Genomic DNA, 17,238 nt, shown 5'->3' with positions numbered 1-17,238 from the left:
TAATGATAGAGAGTACAACGGCACCATCTCTAGGGTCGTTCAGAACAGATTTAATGATAGAGAGTACAATGGCACCATCTCTAGGGTCGTTCAGAACAGATTTAATGATAGAGAGTACAACGGCACCATCTCTAGGGTCGCTCAAGACAGATTTAATGATAGAGAGTACAACGGCACCATCTCTAGGGTCGTTCAGAACAGATTTCAACCACAGGGGTTTTCCACACAATACCCAATTATATTTAACACTCATTTTAGTAGAAAGCTACTAAAGCTAGATTGAAAATGAGATAATAGAGAGACAGATCATAGAGAGAGTATACAGATCATAGAGATAGTAGACAGATCATAGAGAGAGTATACAGATCATAGAGATAGTAGACAGATCATAGAGATAGTAGACAGATAATAATAATAATAATAATATATAATATATGCCATATAGCAGACGCTTTTATCCAAAGCGACTTACAGTCATGTGTGCATACATTCTACGTCATAGAGATAGTATACAGATCATAGAGATAGTATACAGATCATAGAGATAGTATACAGATCATAGAGATAGTATACAGATCATAGAGATAGTATACAGATCATAGAGATAGTAGACAGATCATAGAGAGAGTATACAGATCATAGAGAGAGTATACAGATCATAGAGATAGTAGACAGATCATAGAGATAGTATACAGATCATAGAGAGAGTATACAGATCATAGAGATAGTAGACAGATCATAGAGATAGTAGACAGATCATAGAGATAATAGACAGATCATAGAGATAGTAGACAGATCATAGAGATAGTAGACAGATCATAGAGATAGTAGACAGATCATAGAGATAGTATACAGATCATAGAGATAGTATACAGATCATAGAGATAGTAGACAGATCATAGAGATAGTAGACAGATCATAGAGATAGTATACAGATCATAGAGATAGTATACAGATCATAGAGATAGTAGACAGATCACAGAGAGAGTATACAGATCATAGAGATAGTATACATATCATAGAGATAGTACAGAGGTCTATTTATCATACTGTATCTATGGTGAAGATGATCCCATAGAGGAGAGAGGGAGATCATAGAGATAGTATACAGAGATCATAGAGATAGTATACAGATCATAGAGATAGTATACAGATCATAGAGATAGTATACAGATCATAGAGATAGTAAACAGATCATAGAGATATTATACAGATCATAGAGATAGTATACAGATCATAGAGATAGTATACAGATCATAGAGATAGTATACAGATCATAGAGATAGTAGACAGATCATAGAGATAGTATACAGATCATAGAGAGAGTATACAGATCATTGAGATAGTAGACAGATCATAGAGATAGTATACAGATCATAGAGATAGTATACATATCATAGAGATAGTAGACAGATCATAGAGATAGTATACAGATCATAGAGATAGTAGACAGATCATAGAGATAGTATACAGATCATAGAGATAGTATACAGATCATAGAGATAGTAAACAGATCATAGAGATAGTAAACAGATCATAGAGATATTATACAGATCATAGAGATAGTATACAGATCATAGAGATAGTATACAGATCATAGAGATAGTAGACAGATCATAGAGATAGTATACAGATCATAGAGATAGTATACAGATCATAGAGAGAGTATACAGATCATTGAGATAGTAGACAGATCATAGAGATAGTATACAGATCATAGAGATAGTATACATATCATAGAGATAGTAGACAGATCATAGAGATAGTATACAGATCATAGAGATAGTAGACAGATCATAGAGATAGTAGACAGATCATAGAGATAGTATACAGATCATAGAGATAGTATACAGATCATAGAGAGAGTATACAGATCATAGAGAGAGTATACAGATCATAGAGATAGTAGACAGATCATAGAGATATTATACAGATCATAGAGATAGTATACAGATCATAGAGATAGTAGACAGATCATAGAGATAGTATACAGATCATAGAGAGAGTAGACAGATCATAGAGATAGTAGACAGATCATAGAGATAGTATACAGATCATAGAGATAGTATACAGATCATAGAGAGAGTATACAGATCATAGAGATAGTAGACAGATCATAGAGATAGTATACAGATCACTTATAGAGAGTAGACAGATCATAGAGATAGTATACAGATCATAGAGATAGTATACAGATCATAGAGATAGTAGACAGATCATAGAGATAGTAGACAGATCATAGAGAGAGTATACAGATCATAGAGATAGTATACAGATCATAGAGATAGTAGACAGATCATAGAGAGAGTATACAGATCATAGAGATAGTAGACAGATCATAGAGATAGTATACAGATCATAGAGAGAGTAGACAGATCATAGAGATAGTATACAGATCATAGAGATAGTATACAGATCATAGAGATAGTATACAGATCATAGAGATAGTAGACAGATCATAGAGATAGTAGACAGATCATAGAGATAGTAGACAGATCATAGAGATAGTATACAGATCATAGAGAGAGTATACAGATCATAGAGAGTATACAGATCATAGAGATAGTAGACAGATCATAGAGAGAGTATACAGATCATAGAGATAGTATACATATCATAGAGATAGTACAGAGGTCTATTTATCATACTGTATGTATGGTGAAGATGATCCCATAGAGGAGAGAGGGAGATCATAGAGATAGTATACAGATCATAGAGATAGTATACAGATCATAGAGATAGTATACAGATCATAGAGATAGTATACAGATCATAGAGATATTATACAGATCATAGAGATAGTATACAGATCATAGAGATAGTATACAGATCATAGAGATAGTAGACAGATCATAGAGATAGTATACAGATCATAGAGATAGTAGACAGATCATAGAGATAGTAGACAGATCATAGAGAGAGTATACAGATCATAGAGATAGTATACATATCATAGAGATAGTACAGAGGTCTATTTATCATACTGTATCTATGGTGAAGATGATCCCATAGAGGAGAGAGGGAGATCATAGAGATAGTATACAGATCATAGAGATAGTATACAGATCATAGAGATAGTATACAGATCATAGAGATAGTATACAGATCATAGAGATAGTATACAGATCATAGAGATTTAGATGCAAGTGGCTGTTCCACTGGTTGTCATAAGGTGTATGCACCAATTTGTAAGTCGCTCTGGATAAGAGCGTCTGCTAAATGACTTAAATGTAAATGTAAATGTATACAGATCATAGAGATAGTATACATATCATAGAGATAGTAGACAGATCATAGAGATAGTAGACAGATCATAGAGATAGTATACAGATCATAGAGATAGTAGACAGATCATAGAGATAGTAGACAGATCATAGAGATAGTATACAGATCATAGAGATAGTATACAGATCATAGAGAGTATACAGATCATAGAGATAGTAGACAGATCATAGAGATATTATACAGATCATAGAGATAGTATACAGATCATAGAGATAGTAGACAGATCATAGAGATAGTATACAGATCATAGAGAGAGTAGACAGATCATAGAGATAGTAGACAGATCATAGAGATAGTATACAGATCATAGATAGTATACAGATCATAGAGAGAGTATACAGATCATAGAGATAGTAGACAGATCATAGAGATAGTATACAGATCATAGAGAGAGTAGACAGATCATAGAGATAGTATACAGATCATAGAGATAGTATACAGATCATAGAGATAGTAGACAGATCATAGAGATAGTAGACAGATCATAGAGAGAGTATACAGATCATAGAGATAGTATACAGATCATAGAGATAGTAGACAGATCATAGAGAGAGTATACAGATCATAGAGATAGTAGACAGATCATAGAGATAGTATACAGATCATAGAGAGTAGACAGATCATAGAGATAGTATACAGATCATAGAGATAGTATACAGATCATAGAGATAGTATACAGATCATAGAGATAGTAGACAGATCATAGAGATAGTAGACAGATCATAGAGATAGTAGACAGATCATAGAGATAGTATACAGATCATAGAGAGAGTATACAGATCATAGAGAGAGTATACAGATCATAGAGATAGTAGACAGATCATAGAGAGAGTATACAGATCATAGAGATAGTATACATATCATAGAGATAGTACAGAGGTCTATTTATCATACTGTATGTATGGTGAAGATGATCCCCATAGAGAGAGAGAGGAGATCATAGAGATAGTATACAGATCATAGAGATAGTATACAGATCATAGAGATAGTATACAGATCATAGAGATAGTATACAGATCATAGAGATAGTAGACAGATCATAGAGATATTATACAGATCATAGAGATAGTATACAGATCATAGAGATAGTATACAGATCATAGAGATAGTATACAGATCATAGAGATAGTAGACAGATCATAGAGATAGTATACAGATCATAGAGATAGTAGACAGATCATAGAGATAGTAGACAGATCATAGAGAGAGTATACAGATCATAGAGATAGTATACATATCATAGAGATAGTACAGAGGTCTATTTATCATACTGTATCTATGGTGAAGATGATCCCATAGAGGAGAGAGGGAGATCATAGAGATAGTATACAGATCATAGAGATAGTATACAGATCATAGAGATAGTATACAGATCATAGAGATAGTAGACAGATCATAGAGATATTATACAGATCATAGAGATAGTATACAGATCATAGAGATAGTATACAGATCATAGAGATAGTATACAGATCATATAGAGAGTAGACAGATCATAGAGATAGTATACAGATCATAGAGAGAGTAGACAGATCATAGAGATAGTAGACAGATCATAGAGATAGTATACAGATCATAGAGATAGTATACAGATCATAGAGATAGTAGACAGATCATAGAGATAGTAGACAGATCATAGAGATAGTATACAGATCATAGAGAGAGTAGACAGATCATAGAGATAGTATACAGATCATAGAGATAGTATACAGATCATAGAGAGAGTATACAGATCATAGAGATAGTATACAGATCATAGAGAGTATACAGATCATAGAGATAGTATACAGATCATAGAGAGTATAGAGGTCTACTTATCATACTGTATAAATGGTAGAATAGGACTTACTTTCTGAAGATGATCCCAGAGATCTGAATACACTGTGTTGTTGAAGGCAAACTCATTCAGGTATGACTGAGAGAGAGAGGAGAGAGAGAGGGGTGAGAGGGGTAAAGAGGCAGAGGGAGGGAAAGAGAGAGAGGTGGGAGAGAGATAGGCAGGGGGAGAGAGAGAGGGAGAGAGGAGAGAGAGAGGGGTGAGAGGGGTAAAGAGGAAGAGGGGGAAAGAGAGAGGTGGGAGAGAGATAGGCAGGGGGAGAGAGAGAGAGGAGAGAGAGAGGGGTGAGAGGGTGGGGGAAGAGGCAGAGGAGGGAAAGAGAGAGGTGGGAGAGAGATAGGCAGGGGGAGAGAGAGAGAGAGGAGAGAGAGAGGAGAGAGAGAGAGAGGTGGGAGAGAGAGCAGGCAGAGAGAGAGAGGCAGGGGAGAGAGAGGGAGAGGGGGAGAGAGAGAGGCAGGGAGAGAGAGAGAGAGAGGAGAGAGAGAGAGAGAGAGGCAGGGGAGAGAGAGAGAGAGGGATAGAGAGAGGAGAGAGAGAGAGAGGTGGGAGAGAGAGGAGCAGGGAGAGAGAGGAGGCAGGGGAGAGAGAGAGAGAGGGGGGGAGGGGGAGGGAGAGAGAGAGGGAGGAGAGAGGAGAGAGAGAGAGAGGTGGGAGAGAGAGGCAGGGAGAGAGAGAGAGGGGGGGGAGAGAGAGAGAGGGGAGAGAGAGGGGGGAGAGAGGGGGAAAGAGGCAGCGGGAGGGGACAGGAGAGGTGGGAGAGAGAGAGGCAGGGGAGAGAGAGAGAGAGAGAGAGGGGGAGAGAGGCAGGGAGAGAGAGAGGCAGGGGGAGAGAGAGGAGAGAGAGAGAGGCAGGGAGAGAGAGAGGGTGGGAGCGAGAGAGAGGCAGGGAGAGAGAGGCAGGGGGTTAGAGAGGGCAGGGAGAGAGAGCCAGGGAGAGAGAGGCAGGAGTCCTCTGGAGAGAGAGAGGAGAGAGAGAGGCAGGAGAGAGAGAGAGAGTGAGAGAGGGGGAGAGGCAGGGAGAGAGAGGGCAGGGAGAGAGAGAGAGGAGAGAGAGAAAGAGGCAGGAGAGAGATCAACAAATATTCTGAGGTGGGAGAGAGAGGCAGGGAGAGAGAGAGGCAGGGGAGAGAGAGGCAGGGCTCCCTACTACACAGAGAGAGAGCCAGGGAGAGAGAGGCAGGGAAGAGAGAGGCAGGGAGAGAGAGGCAGGGAGAGAGATGAGAGTGAGAGAGGGGGAGAGAGGCAGGGGAGAGAGAGAGGCAGGGAGAGAGAGGCAGGGGGAGAGAGAGGCAGGGGAGAGAGAGGCAGGGAGAGAGAGGCAGGAGAGAGAGGCAGGAGAGAGAGGCAGGGAGAGAGTGAGATGAGCGAGAGAGAGAAGGTGGTGGAAGTGTCATGATGTCGGTTGATATTAACCAGTCCTCTATACTTACAGTTAGTCCTCTGGTTAATATACTCACAGTGAGTCCTCTGGTTAATATACTGTAACTATACTCACAATGAGTCCTCTGGGGTTAATATACTGTAACTATACTCACAGTGAGTCCTCTGGTTAATATACTCCCATGGAACTCTCCTACAGTGAGTCCTCTGGTTAATATACCATGTAACTACACTCACAGTGAGTCCTCTGGTTAATATACTGTAACTATACTCACAGTGAGTCCTCTGGTTAATATACTGTAACTATACACCACAGTGAGTCCTGTAACCATGTATACTCACAGTGAGTCCTCTGGTTAATATACTAACTAGAGAAGGTGTAACCATGGATCTCTCTACAGTGTAACCCATGGATCTATACTCACAGTGAGTCCTCTGGTTAATATACTGTAACCATGGATGCTCTATACACCAGAGTCCTCTGGTTAATATACTGTAACTATACTCACAGTGAGTCCTCTGGTTAATATACTGTAACTATACTCACAGTGAGTCCTCTGGTTAATATACTGTAACTATACTCACAGTGAGTCCTCTGGTTAATATACTGTAACTATACTCACAGTGAGTCCTCTGGTTAATATACTGTAACTATACTCACAGTGAGTCCTCTGGTTAATATACTGTAACCATGGTTATACTCACAGTGAGTCCTCTGGTTAATATACTGCAACTAACTCACACTAAGTCCCTCTGAGAGAAGACCATGGAGCTCTGTCAGAACTCAGAAAGCATCCTCAGAACTGCAGCTACTACCTGGGTGGAAGAGATCATAGGATAGAAAGAGAAAACAGTCACATTGGAGTTTAACGAAAGGTTTTTCCAGTCAGATCAACAAATATTCTGGGACCTCTTACTTGAGAGAAGATGTAACCATGGAGCTGAGAGAGAAGGTGTAACCATGGATCTCCCTACTACACTAGAGAGAAGATGTAACCATGGAGCCCCTACTACACCAGAGAGAAGATGTAACCATGGAGCTCCCTACTACACCAGAGAGAGAAGATGTAACCATGGAGCTCCCTACTACACCAGAGAGAAGATGTAACCAACTCCCTACTACACCAGAGAGAAGATGAACCATGGAGCTCCCTACTGGTGTAATATGGAGCTCTCTACTACACCAGAGAGAGAAGATGTAACCATGGGATCTCTACACTAGAGAGAGAAGATGTAACCATGGGAGCACTACACCAGAGAGAGAAGATGTAACCATGGATCTCCTACTACACCAGAGAAGAAGATAACCATGGAGCTCCCTACTACACCAGAGAGAAGGTGTAACCATGGAGCTCCCTACTACACCAGAGAGAAGGTGTAACCATGGATCTCCTACTACACCAGAGAGAGAAGGTGTAACCATGGATCTCCCTACTACACTAGAGAAACCATGGATCTCTCTACTACACTAGAGACAGTAACCATGTATCTCTCTACACACCAGAGAGAGGTGTAACCATGGATCTCTCTAGCACCATGGATCTCCCTACTACACCAGAGAGAGAAGGTGGAAGATGGATCTCTACTAGAGAGAGGTGTAACCATGGATCTCCCTACTACACCAGAAGGTGGGATTTGAGAAGGGTGTAACCATGGATCTCTCTACTACACCAGAGAGAAGGTGTAAACATGTCACACCAGAGAGAAGGTAACCATGGATCTTACTACACCAGTTTTTTCTACTACAGAGAGAAAGGTGTAACCATGGATCTCCCTACTACACCAGAGAGAAGGTGTAACCATGGATCTCCCTACTACACCAGGGACCATGGAGCTTACTACACCAGAGAGAAGGTGAGGATCTCTACTACACCAGAGAGAGAGAAGGTAGGATGTAACCATGGAGCTCCCTACTACACCAGAGAGAGAAGGTGTAACCATGGATCTCCCTGTAACTACACTAGAGAGAGAAGGTGTAACCATGGATCTCCCTACTACACCAGAGAGAAGATGTAACCATGGAGAGAGAAGGTGTAAATCATGGATCCCTACTACACCAGAGAGAAGATGTAACCATGGAGCTCCTACTACACCAGAGAGAGAAGGTGTACTACCATGGATCTCCCTACGCTCCATGGATCTACTACACCAGAGAGAGAGATGTAACCATGGATCTCCCTACTACACCAGAGAGAAAGGTGTAACCATGGATCTCTCTACTGGATCTCCCTACCAGAGAGAGAAGATGTAACCATGGATCTCCTACTACACCAGAGAGAGAAGGTGTAACCATGGAGCTCCCTACTACACCAGAGAGAGAAGATGTAACCATGGAGCTCCTACACCAGAGAGGAGAAGGTAAACCATGGATCTCCTACTACACTAGAGAAAGGTGTAACCATGGATCTCCCTACACCAGAGAGAGAAGGTGTAACCATGTATCCCTACTACACCAGAGAGAAGGTGTAACTATGGATCTCTACTACACCAGAGAGAAGGTGTAACCATGGATCTCTACTACACCAGAGAGAAGGTGTACCATAGCACCAGAGAGAGAAGGTGTAACCATGGATCTCCCTACACTACAGAGAGAAGGTAACCATGAGCTCCCTACTACACCAGAGAGAGAAGGTGTAACCATGGAGCTCTCTACTACACCAGAGAGAAGGTGTAACCATGGATCTCCCTACTACACCAGAGAGAAGGTGTAACCATGGATCTCCTACTACACCAGAGAAGAAGGTATAACCATGGATCTCTACTACAGAGAGAGAAGGTGTAACCATGTATCTCTCTACTACACTCTACTACACCAGAGAGAGAAGGTGTAACCATGGATCTCCCTACTACACCAGAGAGAAGGTGTAACCATGGATCTCCCTACTACACCAGAGAGAGAAGTGTAACCATGGATCTCCCTACTACACTAGAGAGAAGGTGTAACCATGTATCTCCCTACTACACCAGAGAGAGAAGGTGTAACCATGGATCTCCCTACTACACCAGAGAGAGAAGGTGTAACCATGGACCAGAGAGAGAAGGTGTAACCATGGATCTCCTACTACACCAGAGAGAGAAGGTGTAACCATGGAGCTCCCTACTACACCAGAGAGAAGGTGTAAACCATGGAGCTCCCTACTACACCAGAGAAGAAGATAACCATGGATCTCCCTACTACACCAGAGAGAGAAGGTGTACCATGGATCTCCTACTACACTAGAGAGAGAAGGTGTAACCATGGAGCTCCCTACTACACCAGAGAGAAGGTGTAACCCATGGATCTCCCTACCACCAGAGAGAAAGGTGTAACCATGGATCTCCTACTACACTAGAGAGAAGGTGTAACCATGGATCTCCCTACTACACTATATAAGGTGTAACCATGGATCTCTACTACACCAGAGAGAGAAGGTGCATGGGATCTCCCTACACCAGAGAGAAGGTGTAACCATCTCTACTACACTAGAGAGAAGGTGTAACCATGGATCTCCTACTACACCAGAGAACCATGGATCTCTACTACACTAGAAGGTAACCATGGATCTCCCTACTACACCAGAGGAGAAGGTGTAACCATGGAGCCCCTACTACACCAGAGAGAAGGTGTAACCATGGATCTCCCTACTACACCAGAGAGAAGGTGTAACCATGGATCTCCCTACTACACCAGAGAGAGAAGGTGTAACCATGGATCTCCCTACACTACCAGAGAGAGAGAGGTGTAACCATGGATCTCCCTACTACACCAGAGAGAGAAGGTGTACCCATGGATCTCCTACTACACCAGAGAGAGAAGGTGTAACCATGGATCTCCCTACTACACTAGAGAGAAGGTGTAACCATGGATCTCCCTACTACACCAGAGAGAAGGTGTAACCATGTATCTCTACTACACCAGAGAGAAGGTGTAACTACATGGATCTCCCTACTACACTAGAGAGAAGGTGTAACCATGGATCTCCCTACTACACCAGAGAGAAGGTGTGGATCTCCCTACTACAGAGAGAGAGAAGGTGAAAACATCCCTACTACACCAGAGAGAGAGAAGGTGTAACCATGGAGCTCCCTACTACACCAGAGAGAGAAGGTGTAACCATGGATCTCAACTACACCAGAGAGAAGGTGTATCCATGGATCTCTACTAACTAGAGAGAAGGTGTAACCATGGATCTCCCTACTACACCAGAGAGAGAAGGTGTAACCATGGATCTCTCTACTACACCAGAGAGAGAAGGTGTAACCATGGATCTCCCCTACTACACCAGAGAGAGAAGGTCCCTACTACCATGGAGCTGTATCCCTACTACACCAGAGAGAAGGTGTAAATCTGGAGCTCCCTACTACACTAGAGAGAAGGTGTAACCATGTATCTCTACTACACCAGAGAGAGAAGGTGTAACCATGTGGATCTCTACTACACCAGAGAGAGAAGGTGTAACCATGGAGCTCCCTACTACACCAGAGAGAAGGTGTAACCATGGATCTCTTACTACAGAGAGAATGCCACCATGGAGCTCCCACTACACCAGAGAGAGAAGGTGTAACCATGGATCTCCCTACTACACCAGAGAGAGAAGGTGTAACCATGGATCTCCTACTACACCAGAGAGAGAAGGTGTAACCATGTATCTCTCTACTACACCAGAGAGAGAAGGTAACCATGGAGCTCCCTACTACACCAGAGAGAAGGTGTAACCATGGATCTCTACTACTACACCAGAGAAGGTGTAACCATGGATCTCCCTACTACACCAGAGAGAAGGTGTAACCATGGATCTCCTACTACACCAGAGAGAAAGGTGTAACCATGTATCTCCCTACTACACCAGAGAGAGAAGGTGTAACCATGGATCTCTCTACTACACTAGGAGAGAAGGTGTAACCATGGATCTCCCTACTACACCAGAGAGAAGGTGTAACCATGGAGCTCTCTACTACACCAGAGAGAAGGTGTAACCATGGATCTCCCTACTACACCAGGAGAGAAGGTAAGGTGTAACTACACCAGAGAGAGAAGGTCTAACCATGTATCTACTACACCAGAGAGAAGGTGTAACCATGGATCTCCCTACTACACCAGAGAGAGAAGAGAAGGTGTAACCATGGACTCCCTACCACACCAGAGAGAGAAGATGTAACCATGGGCTCCCTACTACCAGAGAGAAGGTGTAACCATGGATCTCTACTACACCAGAGAGAGAAGGTGTAACCATGGATCTCTACTACACCAGAGAAGGTGAACCATGGATACCATGGATCTCCTACTACACCAGAGAGAGAAGGTGCAACCATGGAGCCCCTACTACACCAGAGAGAAGGTAACCATGGAGCTCCCTACTACACCAGAGAGAAGGTGTAACCATGTACCTACTACACTAGAGAGAAGGTAAACCATGGATCTCCTACTACACCAGAGAGAAGGTGTAACCATGTATCTCTACTACACCAGAGAGAAGGTGTAACCATGCATCTCCTACTACACCAGAGAGAAGGTGTAACCATGGAGCTCTCTACTACACCAGAGAGAAGGTGTAACCATGGAGCTCCCTACTACACCACAGAGAGAGAAGGTGTAACCATGGATCTCTACTACTGTAACCTGGATCTCTACTACACCAGAAGGTGTAAACTATGAGAGAAGGTGTAACCATGGAGCTCCCTACTACACCAGAGAGAGAAGGTGTGGTGTAACTACACTGGATCTCCCTACTACACTAGAGAGAAGGTGTAACCATGGATCTCTCTACTACACCAGAGAGAGAAGGTAACCATGGATCTCCCTACTACACCAGAGAGAGAAGGTGTAACCATGGATCTCCTACTACACCAGAGAGAAGAAGTGTAACCCCAGCCCCTACTACACCACAGAGAGAAGAAGGTAACCATGGAGCTCCCTACACCAGAGAAAGGTAACCATGTATCTCTCTACTACACCAGAGAGAAGGTGTAACCATGGATCTCCCTACTACACCAGAGAGAGAAGGTGTAACCATGGATCTCTACTACACCAGAGAGAGAAGGTGTAACCATGGATCTCCCTACTACACCAGAGAGAGAAAGGTGTAACCATGGAGCTCCCTACTACACCAGAGAGAGAAGGTGTAACCATGGAGCCTCCCTACTACACCAGAGAGAAGGTGTAACCATGGATCTCCCTACTACACTAGAGAGAGAAGGTGTAACCATGGATCTCTACTACACCAGAGAGAAGGTGTAACCATGGAGCTCCCCCTACTACACTAGAGAGAAGGTGTAACCATGTATCTCCCTACTACACTAGAGAGAAAGGTGTAACCATGCACTACACCAGAGAGAGAAGGTAACCATGGATCTCTACTACACCAGAGAGAAGGTGTAATCCATGGATCTCTACTACACTAGAGAGAAGGTGTAACCATGGAGCTCCCCTACTACACCAGAGAAGAAGGTGTAACCATGGATCTCTCTACTACACTAGAAAGAAGGTGTAACCATGGATCTCCTACTACACCAGAGAGAGAAGGTAACCATGGAGCTCCCTACTACACCAGAGAAGATGTAGGATTCCCTACTACTGGGGCTCCTACTACAGAGAGAGAAGGTGTAACCATGGGCTCCTACCATGGAGCCCCTACTACACCAGAGAGAGAAGGTGTAACTCTATGGAGCTCTCCTACTACACTAGAGAGAAGATGTAACCATGGATCTCCCTACTACACCAGAGAGAAGGTGTAACCATGGATCTCTAGAGAGAGAAGGTAACCATGGAGCTCCCTACCAGAGAGAGAAGGTGTAACCATGGATCTCTACTACACCAGAGAGAAGGTACCCATGGATCTCCCTACTACACCAGAGAGAGAAGGTGTAACCATGGAGCCCCTACCACACTAGAGAGAAGGTGTAAAGAGAAGGTGGCCATGTATCTCTCTACTACACCAGAGAGAGAAGGTGTAACCATGTAAGCTCCCCTACTACACCAGAGAGAGAAGGTAACCATGGATCTCCCTACTACACTAGAGAAAAGGTGTCTACTACACAGAAGGTGTAACCATGGATCTCCCTACTACACCAGAGAGAGAAGGTGTAACCATGGATCTCCCTACTACACCAGAGAGAAGGTGTAACCATGGACTACACCAGAGACTACCAGAGAAGGTGTAACCATGTATCTCCCTACTGGATCTCTACTACACCAGAGAGAAGGTGTAACCATGGATGTACTACCCAGAGAGAGAAGGTAAACCATCTCTACTACACTAGAGAAGGTGTAACCATGTATCTCCCTACTACACCAGAGAGAGAAGGTGTAACCATGGATCTCCTACACCAGAGAAGGTGTAACCATGGATCTCCCTACTACACCAGAGAGAAGGTGTAACCATGGAGCTCCCTACTACACCAGAGAGAGAACCATGGATCTCTCTACTACACAGAGAGAGAAGGTGGAACCATGGATCACACCAGAGGTCCCTACTACACCAGAGAGAGAAGGTGTAACCATGGATCTCCTACTACACCAGAGAGAGAAGGTGTAACCTCCCTACTACACCAGAGAGAGAAGGTGTAACCATGGATCTCCCTACTACACTAGAGAGAAGGTGTAACCATGGGATCTCTACTACACCAGAGAGAAGGTGTAACCATGGATCTCCTACTACACCAGAGAGAGAAGGTGTAACCATGGATCTCCTACTACACAGAGAGAAGGTGTAACCATGTCTCTCTACTACACCAGAGAGAGGTGTAGGAGCTCCTAAGAGAAGGTGTAACCCTGGAGCTCCTACTACACCAGAGAGAAGGTGTAACCATGGGATCTCTACTACACTAGAGAGAGGTGTAACCATGGAGCTCCTACTACACCAGAGAGAGAAGGTGTACCATGGATCTCCCTACTACACCAGAGAGAACCATGGTCTCTACACCAGAGAGAAGGTGTAACCATGGAGCCCTACTACACCAGAGAAGGTAACCATGGATCTCTCACCAGAGAGAGAAGGTGTAACCATGGATCTCCCTACTACACTAGAGAGAAGAGTGTAACCATGGAGCTCCTACTACACCCAGAGAGAGGTGTAAACTGGGATCTCCCTACTACACCAGAGAGAGAAGGTGTACCATGGATCTCCTACTACACCAGAGAGAGAAGGTGTAACCATGGATCTCCCTACTACAGAGAGAGAAGGTGTAACCATGGATCTCCCTACTACACCAGAGAGAGAAGGTGTAACCATGTATCTCTACTACACCAGAGAGAAGGTGTAACCATGGAGCTCCCTACTACACCAGAGAGAAGGTGTAACCATGGATCTCTCTACTACACCAGAGAGAGAAGGTGTAACCATGGATCTCCCTACTACACCAGAGAGAGAAGGTGTAACCATGGATCTCCCTACTACACCAGAGAGAGAAGGTGTAACCATGGATCTCCTACTACACCAGAGAGAGGTGTAACCATGGAGCTCCCTACTACACCAGAGAGAGAAGGTGTAACCATGTATCTCTACTACACCAGAGAGAAGGTGTAACCATGGAGCCCTACTACACCATGGATGGATCTACTACACTAGAGAGAAGGTGTACCATGGATCTCCCTACACCAGAGAGAAGGTGTAACCATGGATCTCTCTACTACACCAGAGAGAGAAGGTGTAACCATGGATCTCCCTACACCAGAGAGAGAGGTGTAACCATGGAGCCCCTACTACACCAGAGAGAAAGGTGTAACCATGGAGCTCCCTACTACACTAGAGAGAAGGTGTAACCATGGATCTCCTACTACACCAGAGAGAAGGTGTAACCATGGATCTCCCTGCTACACCAGAGAGAAGGTAACCATGGGCTCCCTACTACACCAGAGAGAAGGTGTAACCATGGAGCTCCCTACTACACCAGGAGAGAGAAGGTGTAACCATGGAGCTCCCTACTACACCAGAGAGAAGGTGTAACCATGGATCTCTCTACTACACCAGAGAGAGAAGGTGTAAACCATGGATCTCCCTACTACACCAGAGAGAAGGTGTAACCATGGAGCTCCCTACTACACTAGAGAAGGTGTAAACCATGGATCTCTCTACTACACTAGAGAGAAGGTAACCATGGATCTCCTACTACACCAGAGAGAAGGTGTAACCCTGGAGCTCCCTACTGCACCAGAGAGAGAAGGTAGTAACCATGGATCTCCCTACTACACCAGAGAGAAGGTGTAACCATGGATCTCCCTACTACACCAGAGAGAAGGTGTAACCATTGGGACTCCCCTACTACCATGAGAGCCATGGATCTCTCTACTACACCAGAGAGAGAAGGTGTAACCATGTATCTCTACTACACCAGAGAGAGAAGGTGTAACCATGGAGCTCCCTACACAGAGAGAGAGAAGGTAACCATGGAGCTCCCTACTACACCAGAGAGAAAGGTGTAACCATGGATCTCCCTACTACACCAGAGAGAGAAGGTGTAACCATGGAGCTCCCTACTACACCAGAGAGAGAAGGTGTAACCATGGATCTCTACTACACTAGAGAGAAGGTGTAACCATGGATCTCCCTACTAAACCAGAGAGAGAAGGTGTAACCATGGATCTCCCTACTACACTAGAGAGAAGATGTAACCATGGATCTCCCTACTACACCAGAGAGAAAGTGTAACCATGGGATCTCCTACTACACCAGAGAGAGAAGGTGTAACCATGGAGCTCCCTACTACACCAGAGAGAGAAGGTGTAACCATGGAGCCCTACTACACCAGAGAGAGAAGGTGTAACCATGGATCTCCCTACTACACTAGAGAGAAGGTGTAACCATGGATCTCCTACTACACCAGAGAAGAAGGTGTAACCATGTATCTCCTACTACACCAGAGAGAGAAGGTGTAACCATGGAGCTCCCTACTACACCAGAGAGAAGGTGCCAACCAGTACCATGGATCTCTACTACACCAGAGAGAAGGTGTAACCATGGATCTCCCTACTACACCAGAGAGAGAAGGTGTAACCATGGATCTCTACTACACCAGAGAGAGAGGTGTAACCATGGAACTACACCAGAGAGAGTGGTAACCATGGATCTCCCTACTACACCAGAGAGAGAAGGTGTAACCATGGATGAGAGCCATGGATCTCCTACTACACCAGAGAGAGAAGGTGTAACCATGTATCTCTCTACTACACCAGAGAGAAGGTGTAACCATGGATCTCCCTACTACACCAGAGAGAGAACCATGGTGAGAAGGTGTAACCATGGAGCTCCCTACTAACCATGGGCTCTACCCAGAGAGAGAAGGTGTAACCATGGATCTCCCTACTACACCAGAGAGAGAAGGTGTAACCATGGAGCTCCCTACTACACCAGAGAAGGTGGTGGATCTCCCTACTACACTAGAAGAAGTGTAACCATGGATCCCTACACCAGAGAGAAGGTAACTACACACAGAGAGAGAAGGTGTAACCATGGATCTCCCTACTACACCAGAGAGAGGTGTAAGGAGCTCCCTACTACACCAGAGAAGGTGTAACCATGGAGCTCCCTACTACACCAGAGAGAGAAGGTGTAACCATGGATCTCCTACTACACCAGAGAGAAGGTGTAACCATGGATCTCCCTACTACACCAGAGAGAAGGTGTAACCATGGATCTCCCTACTACACCAGAGAGAGAAGGTCCATGTATCTCCCTACTACACTGAGAGAAGGTGTAACCATGGATCTCCCTACTACCAGAGAGAGAAGGTGTAATCCATGGATCTCTCTACTACACCAG

General features: G+C 44.0%; 1 pseudogene; it reads right to left on the bottom strand.

Annotated features, from left to right (window-relative positions):
• The window catches only part of LOC127923835 (aminopeptidase N-like), a 50,060-nt pseudogene extending 44,860 nt beyond the window's left edge, over positions 1 to 5,200 (bottom strand).
• Positions 5,201 to 17,238: the final 12,038 nt, after the last annotated feature.

Source organism: Oncorhynchus keta, unplaced genomic scaffold (genome assembly GCF_023373465.1).
Source record: "Oncorhynchus keta strain PuntledgeMale-10-30-2019 unplaced genomic scaffold, Oket_V2 Un_contig_3294_pilon_pilon, whole genome shotgun sequence".
NCBI classification, from domain to species: domain Eukaryota; kingdom Metazoa; phylum Chordata; class Actinopteri; order Salmoniformes; family Salmonidae; genus Oncorhynchus; species Oncorhynchus keta.
This window is presented reverse-complemented; position numbering and strand designations above follow the sequence as displayed.